At 45.3% G+C, this 14,599-nt stretch overlaps 1 protein-coding gene across 1 annotated transcript in view; it reads right to left on the bottom strand.

Moving 5' to 3' along the window:
* Window positions 1–14,599, bottom strand: part of TRMT9B (tRNA methyltransferase 9B (putative)) — a 41,035-nt gene that overhangs the window by 9,664 nt on the left and 16,772 nt on the right. The window contains exon 6 of the mRNA XM_054720091.1: window positions 5,197–5,381. The gene's annotated coding sequence lies outside the window, so the exon portion shown is untranslated. The remainder of the gene's footprint in view (window positions 1–5,196; window positions 5,382–14,599) is intronic.

Raw genomic sequence — 14,599 nt, 5'->3', positions numbered from 1 at the left:
CCCCGACCTTCTCTGCAGGACAAGGGCCATCAGAAAGGAGTGGGAGAAGTACAAGAGCAGGTCTTAGAGGCCTCTGCTGTTCGGGGCTTCATCTTTTCGTTATTCTCTTGTGGCACGTGAGTGAGGAGTAGCCCAGGGAAATAGCCGGATGCTGAGATTGTGGCTCTTTACCAGTCAGTATGAAAGTCAGTTCAATCATGTGAGAACCCATGTGGCCCTCCTGGTGCAGATCAGCTAGTTCAGTCCTGCCCCTGGCCCTCCTGTTGCCTCCCATGCATATTGTGAGTGTAGGTAGCTAGTTAGTTAAGGAACGGAACAGTGGAATCGCACACTAAGCCTGATTCACTAGGGAGCCGAGTCAGACATGAAGCCTGACTTACTAGGAAGCCACAGCACCGACGGGCTCCCCAGAGGACAGCTGCACCCTCTGCTGAGGGGACTGAATCCCCAGAGTGGGCAGGACGAAGTGGCTATCAGTCATTAGCGGGGATGGCTGAGTGAGGGATAAAAACATCAGGGGAAATGCCTTTGCTAGGCAAATGTGCAGTAGAAGCTAAGATGGTGCGGGTAGGGGGGGAGGGTTCGGGGGTGGGGGGAGCGCATACATAGTATAAACCAGATGATGCAGCAAAACTTTGGTGATGCACAGTAGGAACCAAAATGGTAACATAAAGGGGCAAAGTCTAGCATGGAAAACCTGGGGAAAAGACTGAGCTGGATAGAGGGAGGACCCAGCCCAAGCCCGCTAAGAGCCAGGAGAGGGACTGGTGAGTGTGAAAGAAAGCCTGCTCTCTCCCAGGCCCCAGGGAACATACATTTGCTCGTTCACCCGTTGGTTCCAGCATTCGCTCTCCGTAGCAGCAGGTGCTGTGTTCGGGCCCAGCAGCCACGCAGCCTAAACACAGCACCAGCTGCGGCCCCAGTGCAGACAGGGCAACGAGACAGAGAAGTTCTGCATCCCTGGGCCCTGGTCCTCCCGGGCTTGGTGAAGACAAGTGTGGGTTGACGGCCCCAGAGTCTGGACTTACGCTGCAGCGGGATGGAGCGGAGCCATCTGGTCGTGGAGGAGACACCAGGCACCTGGGGACAGATTGCTATCGCTCCAATAAATCTTACCAGGACACCTCATCCTCCTAGTGGCGGGCCCTCAAAATGCTTTCCTCTGACTCCGTGGAAGAACCCTCTTCCCACCGGCAACAGAATCTCTTGAGACGAGAGAAACGTCCTGTTTCTCACCCTCTCCCCCACCAGTGTTAGCATCTCATCCACTGACGACTCTTACTTAAAACCATCATTACTACAATTATCATCAAATAACAATATAGTAGTTCCCTCCCCCCGCCCCCCCCCCCCATATCCAGTTTTGCTTTCTGAGGTTTAAGTTACCCATGGTCAACCACAGTCTGAAAATATTAAATTGAAAATTCCCAAAAGAAACAATTCGTAGGTTTTAAATTGTACGCTGTTCTGAGTAGCATGGTGAAACCTGTTGCCATCCCCCTACGTCCTGCCCAGGATACGAATTATCCTTTTGTCCATCAGATCCACCTCACTTCACCTCGTCACGAAGGCACTGTATCATCTCATATCATCATGAGAAGGGTGAGTACAGGACAATAAGATATTCAGAGAGAGAGAAAGACCACATTCACATAACTTATTACAAACTACTGTATTATAGTTATTGTTATTAATCTCTTATTGTGCCTGATTTATAAACTAAACTTTACATGTGTATATGTGAACTTCCTATATGTACAGGAAAAAACGTAACGCATATAGGGTTCAGCATTATCGATGGTTCCAGGCATCCACTAGGAGGTACGGGGGACAACTATATTCTAATTTCACCATTCCTTCTAGAGCAAGAAAGAGACTTTTAGCATTCACTCTTCAAAAAAATTAGGTTATCCTTCATTGCCATGGACCTGCATACAGTCCCAGCAAATCTGGCAAACTCCTACCAGCATACAGATCTCATTTGTGAGGTCTGACAAAACTTCCACCCAAATTGAAACAGCTTATATTGCACCCTCAACTAGAATTTACCAAGTAAACATATGGCAGGCTACAACTGCCTACACACAAGAAAAACCCAAACACGGAGTGCTTTTCTTTTAAATCAAAATCTCAGTAGACTAGACTTAGTCTGTTTAAATGGTTTCCCTTTAAGAAGTCAGTCAGGCAATACAATTTCGAGAACCTAGAACAAATAAACGTTATTGCACTTGCAGATGTTAAGTGGCAATCAAAAAAACTCAATTCCCTTCAATCTGGCTCTCACTACCAGCTCAGATTTTGTAGTATCTGAGCAACACCCCCAGAGAACGTTCTCGGAGTCCTCTCCCAATTGCTTGGCCTCTACCATACACAGGTAACTTCAAAGAGCTATTTCAAAGTGTGGGAACAATAGAAATCTATTTTTTTTTGTTTTATTATATTTTACAGTTAAGATTATACACTGCAGAATAGCTGACTGTGAAATTGATTTGTAGTAGGGTCTATCCAGTATGACATTTTTGACACTGTGGATTTAAATTTCCTGCAATATTTTCCATGTGAATTATATACGCAAATTCCTTGAGAATTCGGTAATGGAATTAAGCGAGCAAGACTCCTAGTAAAATAAAAGTGCAGGGTTCAAGGAGAAGCTAGGGAAGACAGGGTTTGGTTTAGCCAGGCTTCCTAATCTGTGTGCAGTCCAATTCTGGACCCCTGTAGCTGATGCCTTGTTGGTGAGTCATGAGAGAAGGGAAAATAATTTGAAAGGTAAGGAGAAGTCACACACAGGAATGCACTGAAAATCTGAAGACCCAATTTGGAGTTTTTTTTTTAAAGTCTTTTTTGTTGAAAGTATTACATATGTCCTCCCCACCCCCACTGACCTCTTTTAGGCCTTCACCACCCTTTGTCTGTGTCCATGGGTTATGCATATATGCCTACAAGCTCTTGGCTTGATCACTTTCCACTCACCCACCCACCCTCCCCGGCCTTCCCTCTGAAGTTAGACAGTCTGTTCCATGCTTCTATGCCTCTGGATCTATTTTGTTCAACAGTTCATCCAACTGGGAGTTTTTTAAGAGCAATAGAAAGAGGTTTTAAGTTGGTAGGTGAGTTGGGGGGCAACATGGTTAGATTTACAATATTAAAATATCACTTTAGGTATATCTAACTCTGAGTAGGCTAGACTATCTATTGTCTTTATTTGTCCAACCAAGTTCACCTTCCCCCTTCGGATAATTTGTGTCTTGCCTTCCCTGGATGGGCATGTGACCTAGCTCTGGCCAATCATGGTATCCTATATTCCTGGACACAATCATTGGTTCAAGTGTGGCCAGGTGATAAAAGCTGAGCCAATCAGAGCCCTTCCTCGAGGTATCTCAGTGTAGAGCCAAAGAAATGTTGGCCTTGCCTCCGGCATCACAGAGTAGGAAAGGCATAAAGGTCAGACTGCCACTGGCCATTTTCTCCCACAGGGAAAAGACCTGTCTTTAAGTTGAAGAAAATGAAGTCAGGGGAGCAAACAGAGTAAGAGACAAATGGAGAGGAAAAACAAAACAAAACATGGCAGCAGAGTGTCCTGCTTCCGGTCCCTGAGACTAGTCCTTGAAGTCTTGTGAGCCACTCCTTACCCTTCCCGACTCAGAGGGCCAATAAACTCCTCTATCGCTCCTCATCGAGGTCTTCGCTGAAGTCAGCAGGCGGTTCTCTCTCATCCGAAATACTCTCCTATCACCTACCCCCTCCAAAATCTCACCTGGCCGTCAAAGTCTAGCACAGCTTCCTCCTCCTCCATGAAGACTTCATGGGTAACTATAGCTAAAAACAATCTCTCCCAGTAATTTTGTGTGCTGCGTATTTATTATCTCTGTCACTCTCGGGGCATTTCTCCTGATACCCTCTTGAACTCTACACTCTGTATATGTCCCCAAGTAGATTAAAAGATCCTGGAGGGAAGGAACTGAACCCAGGGCAGTCACTCAGTAGTTAACTGTAGAATTAGAATCAATGGCTCAGTGAGCTCTTTCCTGAGCATCCTCTGCAAGACAACAGATTTCCTGCCCTAGTAGAGGCCTGTTTTAGAGCTATCCCCTAGGCATGCAACAGCCACACTTCTATCACTAAAAAAATTTAAATTGTTCTCCTACTATAAATAACACAGAAGACACAGTATTTAAAACGAGGGAATAAAACTGCTTTACATTTTAAAGATGTATTTAATCTATAATTCTAAAGTAAAAATACAAGTTAGGACAGTTCAAAGAATTTACTTATATTTAACTAGAGGCCCGGTGCATGAAAATTCATGCACTGGAGTGGGGGGGTCCCTCAGCCCGGCCTGCCCCCTCTCACAGTCCGGGAGCCCTCAGGGGCGGGAGGCGACCTGGTGATCAGGGGAAGATGACGCCCCCATCACACCTCTGCTGCTGCCACTGCCGGCAGCGCATGCATCGGCCAGCCCTGGTTACCTGAGCCTCGGGTGGCCCTGGGCGGCTGGGCAGCTGCCATCCGAGGCTTGTCTGTGCCTCAGGCCAGCCCTGGGTGGCTGGGGGGATGAGGGGACTGGGGGATTCCAGAGGCAGGCCCACAGAGCGGCCGGACCCGCCTAGGGGCGGGCCTGGCCATGCTGCATGCTTGCCGCCCCGGTGGGGCTGAGGGGACTGGGCGCCACCATCTTGTGGTTATGGCACTGCCATCTTTGAGGGTGTGACAGTCAATTAGCATATTCCCTCCTTATTGGCTGTAGGTGCTGCCATCCTTGTGAGGGTGTGATGGTCAATTAGCATATTCCCTCTTTATTAGATAGGATCATAAAATACATAGGGTTTTTTTTTTAGCTTTTAATAGGCGATTCTTCAAACTTAACATCTACATAATTACTTTCAAGTACAAATTACAGTAATTGCAAACTTTTGTATAATAAAAAAATATCATTTAGCACTGCTTTTTAAGTCCTAGACAAGCATTTTGCACTATAAAAAAAACCTAAATACTGTATTTTCTTGTAATTTTAACTTTGTCTGTACAACTATTTTCAAATTATTTTTTCTACCTAGTGTAAAAATAAATTCCAACTTTGTATTATGGTCATAAACTTAAAATTATAGGAATTGGGATTAATTAGGGTTACTAAACGTGGACATGGCCAAAAACCTCAGATTATTTAAATTATAGTAATAGCTGAAAGCAACTAACCTGAGTCATCTTGTGATTACAGGAAAACTACTTCTTGTCTTTGTGAATCATGGCAGTTCCCACCCTCGGAGAGAGACAGTTGTTGCTCACGACCTTCTCAATGTGTAATGTACGTGAAAAGTAGTAGGGTGACATCAAGCAGAGATTCCTTCACATGATGAGCCACTCTGCAGGGGGCACAGGCCCTATTAGGAAAAAACAAACAAACAGCGTTATTTTAAATAATAAAAATGTGGAGCCAGCTGTAGCCCAGGGTCACCTCTGGACCTATCCATGTATTACCCAGAGAAGAAGGGATGAGAATGAACTGTTAAGATCTGTGGAATACGCCAGAACTCTAAGAGCAGTTTCTGAACTTAATTCCTAAGCTTTCTGTAAGATGTATTGTACTTTTCCCTAAAATTAAATTGAATGGTTTCATCTTGTCCCTGGAAAAATTACAAGCACACAGAGTCAACTTGGAATACAGTGGCTTAATTAAATGTACTACCTATTTGAGACAATATTACTAAATTGTGCTAAATCATTCCAGTACTGCTCAGTATTTGTTCGTGTTATCAGCTACTTCCATGTCACTCTGACAAGTTCTCCTATTCTTCTTGCTCACATTCACTTTTTGCATTTTTCATAACAGAGTGGGCCTGACATGAAACCCATCAAAAAGCTCTCAGTTACTAAAAAATTTTTAAAAATTGGACCTGGTATGCCAAAAAGCACTTTGCAATGCAGAGGTCTTAGGGGTACAAAATGAGGTCTGAAGAGCTGCCTGGTGTGGTAGGAAAAGTCCATCCTGTGAAACCTCGGGCCAGATTCCTCATCTGTAAATGAGGCAAATGGACCTTAATGTGATCACAGTGCTCAACCACTTTTGTAGACTTCATATCCTTTGTGTGTGCACCTCACTGCCACAAACTGTACCTCTTACTAGGTTCAGTGATTCTCAAGATGGTGGGGTGCATGTGGCTTTCCCCAACTTCCTCCTGTCCCCCATCCCACCCCAATTTGGGCCCCTATTTAAGAATCAATGATCTGGGTATGCTCTGAAAAGCTCTTTGGTCTTTGGAATATTTAAACCCCAGTCATCTCTCAATCATATGCAGGTATATAATCTGCTCCACTGAGAACTGCAAAGGGTGACTTTGTAGGAAGAATATTTAAGAAGGATCTTGCCCAGCTGGTGTTGCTCAGTGGTTGAGCGTCAACCTATGAACCAAGTGATCATGGTTCCATTCCCAGTCAGAGCACATGCCCGGGGTTGTGGGCTCGATCCCAGTAGGGGGTGTGCAGGAGGCAACCCATCAATGATTCTCTCTCATCATTACTGATGTTTCTATCTCTCTCTCCCTCTCCTTTCCTCTCTGAAATGAATAAAAACATACTTTAAAAAAGAAGGGTCTTGAAAGAGCTGTTAGTCAAAGAACCTCATCTTTCCTCATGCGCTTTCAGAGCTTCTCTAATCATAGAGAAGGCATGTTCGTTTATCGAGCCTTGTGCCCTTCCTGCAACTAAAGTCTCTCATTTGCAATCACTCTTCCCTGGCCTGACCTAAGCACTCCACTGTCACCAGCCAACGCTGTCTGGGCGCCTTCCCTTCAGCCTTCAGTGCCTAAATGAATTAGCTGCCCTGACAGGTTTCTATCCAAGCTGAAGCTCAGGAGACAGCAGGGGAAAGTCGGGTAAAGGTGGAGTGGGTGACTTGAAGCATGGGAAACAGCATATGCAAAAAGGAAGAAATGAGAACGGTGATAATCTCTGATGAACTTCGAGTAGATTAACAACAATTAATAGCAAGACACAAAACACAGACATACATTAATTATTTACTGTCAGCCAGGCCATTATAAGCATTTAACATATATTAAATTGTTGAGTCTATCAAATTGCTATATGACTTAGAAACTACTGGGTCCCTCATTTTATAGAAAAGGAAGTAAGGCAGAGAGAACATAGTGGCTTTCTAAGGTTTCCTAGCGAGTAAGTGGCGGAGGCAGGATCGGAACCCACTTAACTATACACACTTCACTATACAGTTGGTGGGAGGGAAGGAGGAGGGGAAGACAGTGGTGCTATATAAGCCTGGAAGAGTAAGCGGGAGTCAGACCACATAGGGCCTCGTTGAAGTTGGGACTTTATCCTGAACATAATGGGGAACCACTGAATTATTTTAACACTGAATTATTTAAAAACCCAAATTTGATTTGGGTTTTTAAACTCTTCTCTGGCAATAGTGTAGGCTGGTATTACCTGGCCAGGTTCACAATGAAGACAGAGAAAGAACCTGATTAAATACTTTAGATAGAGCATGACATTAAGCATGTTAGGACAAATACAAGAAATATTAAGGAGAAAGGATCAAATTCATAGGAATGGATGACTGACGAAGAGTTAAAGCAAAGAGCACGCTGAGGAGGACATGGTGATAATAAGGCTGAGACAGTGAGGTGTACCACCATCCTAAAATAAAGTGGTAGAGAGAAAAAAAGGCAAACTAAAGGAAACTTTGGTAATGACTGTATGTAAACTCTGATAAACCCTTCCTTGGGAATGCATTGAATATATCAAATAAAGATTTGCCTTAGTATGCACCTGTAGGAAATCCTACCTAATAATAGACAAATATGCAAATGACCGCACCTTCGCTACACCCAAGCCACGCCCACCAGCCAAGCCACACCCACCAACCAATCAGGAAATAGGATATAAGAAGGACTAGATGTTGGTAACTCACTTTGAAATGCCATAGTAATCAGTAAACATCTGTAATAATAAAAGCGTAATATGAAAATTGACTGAATGAATGAACAGAACGACCGTCCAGACAATCTTCTGAAGACCACACTATGACATGCACTGGTGCCAGGCTCTGCCATCGCCCCACGATCACCCTGCAGATGGAGGCCCAGGCCACTGGCTGGTGGGGCAATCAAGTGATCACACCCCATGCCTGTCACCCGCAGAGGGAGGCTACCGGTGGTGGGGGAGGGGGGCAGCACCACACAGATGGCAAGCAGTGGCAGCGGCGGGGGTGGGGTCAGCTGTTGTCAGCCAGGGGAAGGAAAGCCCTGATAGGCCCTGATCTCCAGCCAGGCCTAGGGACCCTACCCAAGGGGTCCCAGATTGCGAGAGGGCGAAGGCCGGGCTGAGGGACACCCCCACATACACACGAATTTCGTGCACCAGGCCTCTAGGTTTATATAATGAGATAGGCTTGTATATATATCCCTATATTCTGTGTTTGATTTAAGCATTTTTCAGGGGAGGGCAATATGTCTTATGATCACTGAATCTTTGCATGGTATTTCCATTTACACAGTGCTCAATAAATATCTACTGTATGAACAGGTGAAGAAAGGAATAGGAGAATTTAAAAGATGGCTCTTTCGATGGTGCTACCATTCACCATCAGAGGGAATGTGCAGCTGGGGTGTGTTGTTTCTATGGTGTCTGAAGGACAACCAAAAAAGGTGAATATGAAGCCCAGGAGAACAAATTGAACTAGAGATCATTTAAAAATCATCATTACCCTAGGACTCGGCAGTTAGAACCACAGGAGATTAAATGAAGAGAGACTGTGCAGAGTAAGAAAAGGAATGAGGTTAGGACATCAAGGATTACCAATATTTGACCCTTGTACGTTAGCATTAAAGGAGAGGTTAGCCATGTGCTGCCTCTACCGTCATTAAATTTAATTAAAAATATACGGACCAAGAACCTACTGGGTAAAAGATGGGCGGTCCCCACTCTCAAGAAGCTACAGCCTAATACAACAGCAATGCAGAAGAAGAATGACAAAAATGGCAGGAGTAGGTAGCAAGCATATGAGTTTTTGATAGAAAAGTAGAGATAGCATGCAATATTAGCCTTTATAATTGTCTCTGAGTATTATTCCCTCTAAATAATGAGGGTGCTGTGCTACTGAATATTCCCTATGTTACACAGAACTCCTTAATGATGCAACAGAGAGATTATAGGAGAAATGGTAAGGAAGGAACACCTGGCATTTCTGATTGAAATCCTATGCGTAGAACACACTCAGGACTTCAAAACAATAAAACATGTGGCACTGGGACAATATGACCCTCTCTGGATTTCCAACAGGTACAAACAGGTTACTCTGGAGTAAATATATATTGAAAGAAAGTGGAAAGAAATGAGGGGAGTTTATCCTAAGGGGAAGGGATCAGATATCCCTGCCCCCCCACCAAATACTTTGTTTTTCTTGAAAAGTTCAAGCACTATGTGCCTAAATTGAATTCACTTGGGAGTAAGGTATCATCTTTAAAATCTAAATGAAGGAAATGAAGGTGATACCATGTTGGTGGGGACTGTGTGTGCACGCGTGCATGGCAGAGCAGGTGGTGATGGGAGGCAAATACAAAAAAACAAAACAAAAAAAATCCCATAAAAGATCAGAGCTCGCAGCACAATGTTGATGGTGAGAGCTGTTATCAAAGGCGGCTCCTCCACAGGAGAGGACTCGGCCCGATTCATCGGAACTCGATTACAAGTCATTGTGACTTTGTGGATGAGAGAAGGCCAGAAAGGAATGAGGAAATGAAATAGATGAGATTCAAGATAAATGAAAATGTAACACTGAGCATCCCTCAGTGTATCATTGTGGGGTACAATGCCCATTATTGTGGGGGTATAGCGTCCTTACCTGATGGCTAGACTATCACACACACACACACACACACACACACACACACACACACACATTTAAAACATTATTTATTGTCACCAGTGGCACATACGTGAATGGACAACATACCCCCACAAACTGGTGTCAATTTGACCAAACCGGCTCTCAGTCTGTGTGCGGATGAAGGTCATGGGAGCCCCAGCACAGCAGCCGGGAGAAGGCTGCTCTGTTATCGTGAAAGGAGACCAGAGAAACGGAGCTTTTCGCCCCCTTCCTCTTAGGAAAGGAGGTTCCGGCAAGTCGGGGGCAAGGAATGCCACAGCCATTTAACTGTCAAACGACTGTTTAAGGAGCTTTACCTGAAGACCATGGCAGTCAACCACAAATTACAAAACTACCAATGGGTGATGCTTTTCTAAGAGTGGAATGAAGGGAGAAAGGTGAGGACAGATTATGTATTAGGGTATGTCATAAAGTGTTGCTAATACAATTGGCCCCAAAGAGCTGCTCACGGGATTATTGATAAAAACGTCTGATTGTACATTTGAGGTACAGAGTCATGTGCATACCAAGTGCAGTAAAATCTGGACGGTCAGGCATCTTGTCCTACAGATGCCACCTGTGTCTCACTCCTGATGTGTCTCCCATCGTTTCCCCCATTTCCTCACCCCGAGTTTAGGCCCTAACCTAGCAGTCCAGGATTTCTCTCTCTTGTGGATTTCACAGACCCCCAAATTTTCAAAGGGATATTTGGGGATCCAGAGGGACCAGCTGATTCTTTACCCAAAGGCTAGACCATCACACACACACACACATTTAAAACCTATAATTTATTGTCCCCATTAGAACACAGATGAATGGACAATTTACCCACACAAAAGTTGGGAGGCCATAATTTCAAACTTTAAAGATGTCCTTTAAAAGTGGGTAAAATTTAGCTTTATGGAAACTGACTAAACCTTCTTTAATTTTCTCATTCCACTACAGATTGATGAAAACATTGTCACAAACCAACACTGGATTGAAGAGCTGAGTTTGGGGTAAATTTTATGTTTTGTATATTTGAGCACAATTTTAAAAACAACCCATTTCAGGCTCTCCTGAAGTCCTGTTGGTTATTCCAGCAAATTTCAGAACGTGAGAGTCATTGGCCCCTGCCGTCTTTGGGCCCCTGGCTGCTATGGTCCCTCCACACTGCTTTGTGTTGAGGGGTGAGGGCTCTGCAAACATTTCCTCTTTGCCAGCAGGGCCCATCGGAGGGAGCCTGGAAGGCCGGAAGGGGGGGGGGGCAGTCCCCTTCTGGTTGCTTCCTGTTCCTGCCAGTTACCCGGCAACACCCCTTCACCCAGGCAGCAGCATTAGTTTCCAGTAGCAGTTGGTTCCCAAGGCTTTCCACTTTCCCAGAACCAGCCCCTTTGCACATCCGCATGAGGTACCTGCCTGGCCAAGCAGCACCCCAGCCAAGAGCTCTGTGTCCCCACTCCCCGGGGGCCCTCGTATGTGTGCTCCATCAGTCCGCACTAGCCGGCCCCCGGCCCCTTCTCTGAAGTCTGGGTCTCCACTCGGGGACTCCCCTCCAAGCAAATAGGTTCTGATACCTGTTCTCTTTGTTTCCACAACACAGGGTGGCATCTGCCGTGGACTCCGCTGTCCTACCTCATTTGTTCCCTCCGCAATTTCCGTCCTGTAATATCTGTTTGGCCAACTCCTTGTACGTTTCCTGTCAACTTAACTAGGGTGGTTTCCATTTTCCCGACTGTAGGCTGACTAGTTCTGCCACGTTCTTGCACTACTGTGCAAAACAATGAAAACAAGAAAGAATTCCATGTCAACATCCTGCTAGCGTTGGTTATTGTCCGTCTCCCCCAAATAGTTTGTAAACACCATGAAATCGAGCGTTTTGGATTCACTGATGTATGCACCCACCTCTTTGAACACCGCCTGGCACACAGCAGGTGCCCAATCATCTTTGTTAGATAAATGGATAGGAAACATTGAAACATAAAAAAAACACAAAAAAACAATTTGGTTATGAAAATATGCTTGGAATATGTAAAAGTTACAACCATGTGCAAATCTATCCAGAAGGGAAATCAGTAGCTGAACTTGGTAAAACTCTCTTTCTGAAATTCTTAGCAATATCCATTTTCTGCGTTTCTTGCGCTATTTTCTTGTTTAATCATTTTTGTCAGTGGAGGTTTCTCCATATTTTTCTTGTGATTGTTGGCATGCTGTCCATGAGAGTTGTACAATGATTCAAGTGTGATATGATGATTTACAAAAAGAAATACATATTTGGCCTTTGTCCACTGCTCCTGGCACATCGCTCCTAAAACCCTTGGAATTCCCTATATAAGAGCCGTCGGGCCATCGTCTCGTGTTATGTTTTGTTTCTATCCCCAGTTCCTGAAATAGCTCCGGAGCAGAAAGGTGAAATGAGTGTCTTTTGCTACTAATAAATAACAAGTCCCTTTTTACTACACGTGAGTTTATGTTAATGAGGTGACCTTTATAAAAGTCCCTAAGGAGGGGGCTGGTTGCCAGGGAAACCCCACACATCCGATGAGCGTAAGTGTCAGAAGTGCAGTAGTGAGTACTGAGAGCACACACACAGGAGAGGTTTTCCTTTACAGTCAGTCCATAGAACACACAACTTGCCCGGCCAGCGTGGCTCAGTGGTTGAGCGTCGACCTATAAACCAGGAGGTCCCGGTTTGATTCCCGGTCAGGGCCCATGCCCGGGTTGGTGGGCTCCATCCCCAGTGGGGGGGCGTGCAGAGGGCAGCCGATCCATGATTCTCTCTCCTCATTGAAGTTTCTATTTCTCCCTCTCCTTTCCGCTCTGAAGTCAATAAAAAAAAAAATTTAAAAATAAAAAAAATAAATAAAAAACAAAACACACAACTTAAAAATGGAAACACCAATAAAATGTCTTGAAGCTCACAAAGAAAACTTCAAAGGTAGAACTCGGAGCATTCTGTTCTGATCCAAAAACACTGTCCGGGGAGAGAAACACTCGGACCCAGGGCTGTCCCTGGCAGGGTGACCTTGGACAGGTCACTGAGCTGCTCTAGGTATCTATTACTTCCTCTCAGATATAAAGAAATTACCCTTCCTCTGTAAGGCTCTGATTTTCATATAAAGCGTGCTTTAACAACCCCAAAGCACACCATAGCTTTAAAGCACTCGTAGCCTACACCAGACTCTCCTCTCAGTCCCCAACCCAGTGCTCCGCACAGACTGAGCCTGGAAGAGTGCGAAGTGACTGGCAGCACGCAGTCCAATACAAAGCTCCGGTGCCAACTCCTACTTCCAGTTCCAAATGAAATTATAATTTTCTGTAGCTAATACTTTAAAAAATACATTTTTGTTGATTTCAGAGAGGAAGTGAGAGAGGGAGGGAGAGATAGAAACATCAGAGATGAGAGGGAATCATTGATTGGCTGCCTCCTGCAAGCCCCCAACTGGGGATTGAGCCTGCGACCTGGGCCTGTGCCCTGACCAGGAACTGTGAACCATGACCTCCTGGTTCATAGGTTGGCATTCAACCACTGAGCCACACCGGCCAGGCTGTAGCTAATACTTCCTAAACTTGGCTGGATATTTTCAAGACCCTAATCGGTGGCATAGTATTAATATTGGCAGCTGCACTAAATGTCTCTAACACATTGGAGTTCGTAGCAAAGGTCAGAAAAAGACCAGGTCGGGGCAGCCGACTCTTCTCTTTCACTGACGTCTACAGGCGTAAGACAGCCCAGGTCAGTGCCAGATCCCAACAGGGGATCTGAACAGTGGAGCGCAGGCTGACTGAGAGGTGCCTTGCACGGGACGCGAGCCGTGAGGTGAGCTGGAAGAAGGGTGCACGCGAGGTGAGTGATCCTGCCATAAGCACCCTCTTTGCTGTTGTGTGTGATGAAGCATGGAGTGCAATAGAAAAGTCGATCAAATGCCACTTTAGAAATAAAGAGAACAGAGGGAAAACAGGCTTACACAAAAAACAGATCTCAGGACCAGAAGTTCAAGGTCAGTAAGAGAACAGACTGCTGTGTTTAACAACGACAGATGTCTACAAAACTTAATGGCGTAAAATTGTTTTTTGTTGTTGTTGTTGCTGGTTGTCACTAGTATTTTCGTACAATTTTGTTCACAGAAGCAAAATGCAGTGTGCGTGTGTATTTATTTACACATCAATAACACACAAACTTACAAGCCTATGTGAGCACAGAAGTACAGCTCGCTCAGCGAGCACAGGAGAGCGGGCGTCATCAGCAGAGCCAGGGCTCTGGTTTCACATACGCAGGTGAGTGGGAGCGTCTCTGTGACTCCTAAGTGCTGCAGATCTGTTGCTTCTCTCTGGGACGCCGGTCAGGCCCGGCCAGTGGGTTAGTAAGTGGCATGTTGTAAATCCATCACAGCTCAGCAATTGCAGTACCTGGGAAAGGCCTGCTGGGAGAGGTGGGGGTGCAGGTCCAGGGTCACCTTCTGCGCTGCCTGTCCTACCATCCTGAGGACCCTCCCCCGCTCCCTTTCCCCTCTCCCCCCCCCCCCCCGCCCCCGCTCCCCACAGAGGAGGCAGCTGAACTTTGAGTCAAGGTGGGTATCAGCTCGCACCTTGAAAAGTCCCTAAGGTTGCTCTTAACCTGACAGCTTCCATAAAAACTCAGATTAGAGAGCAGGGAGGGATGTGGGTAATCAATGAGAAGGTATGCTAGCTCTTTATGACAAAGAAATCAGAAATTGCTAAAGGACCAACATTTGCATA

The sequence above is a fragment of the Eptesicus fuscus genome, chromosome 8 (assembly GCF_027574615.1).
Source record: "Eptesicus fuscus isolate TK198812 chromosome 8, DD_ASM_mEF_20220401, whole genome shotgun sequence".
Classification (NCBI taxonomy): domain Eukaryota; kingdom Metazoa; phylum Chordata; class Mammalia; order Chiroptera; family Vespertilionidae; genus Eptesicus; species Eptesicus fuscus.
This window is presented reverse-complemented; position numbering and strand designations above follow the sequence as displayed.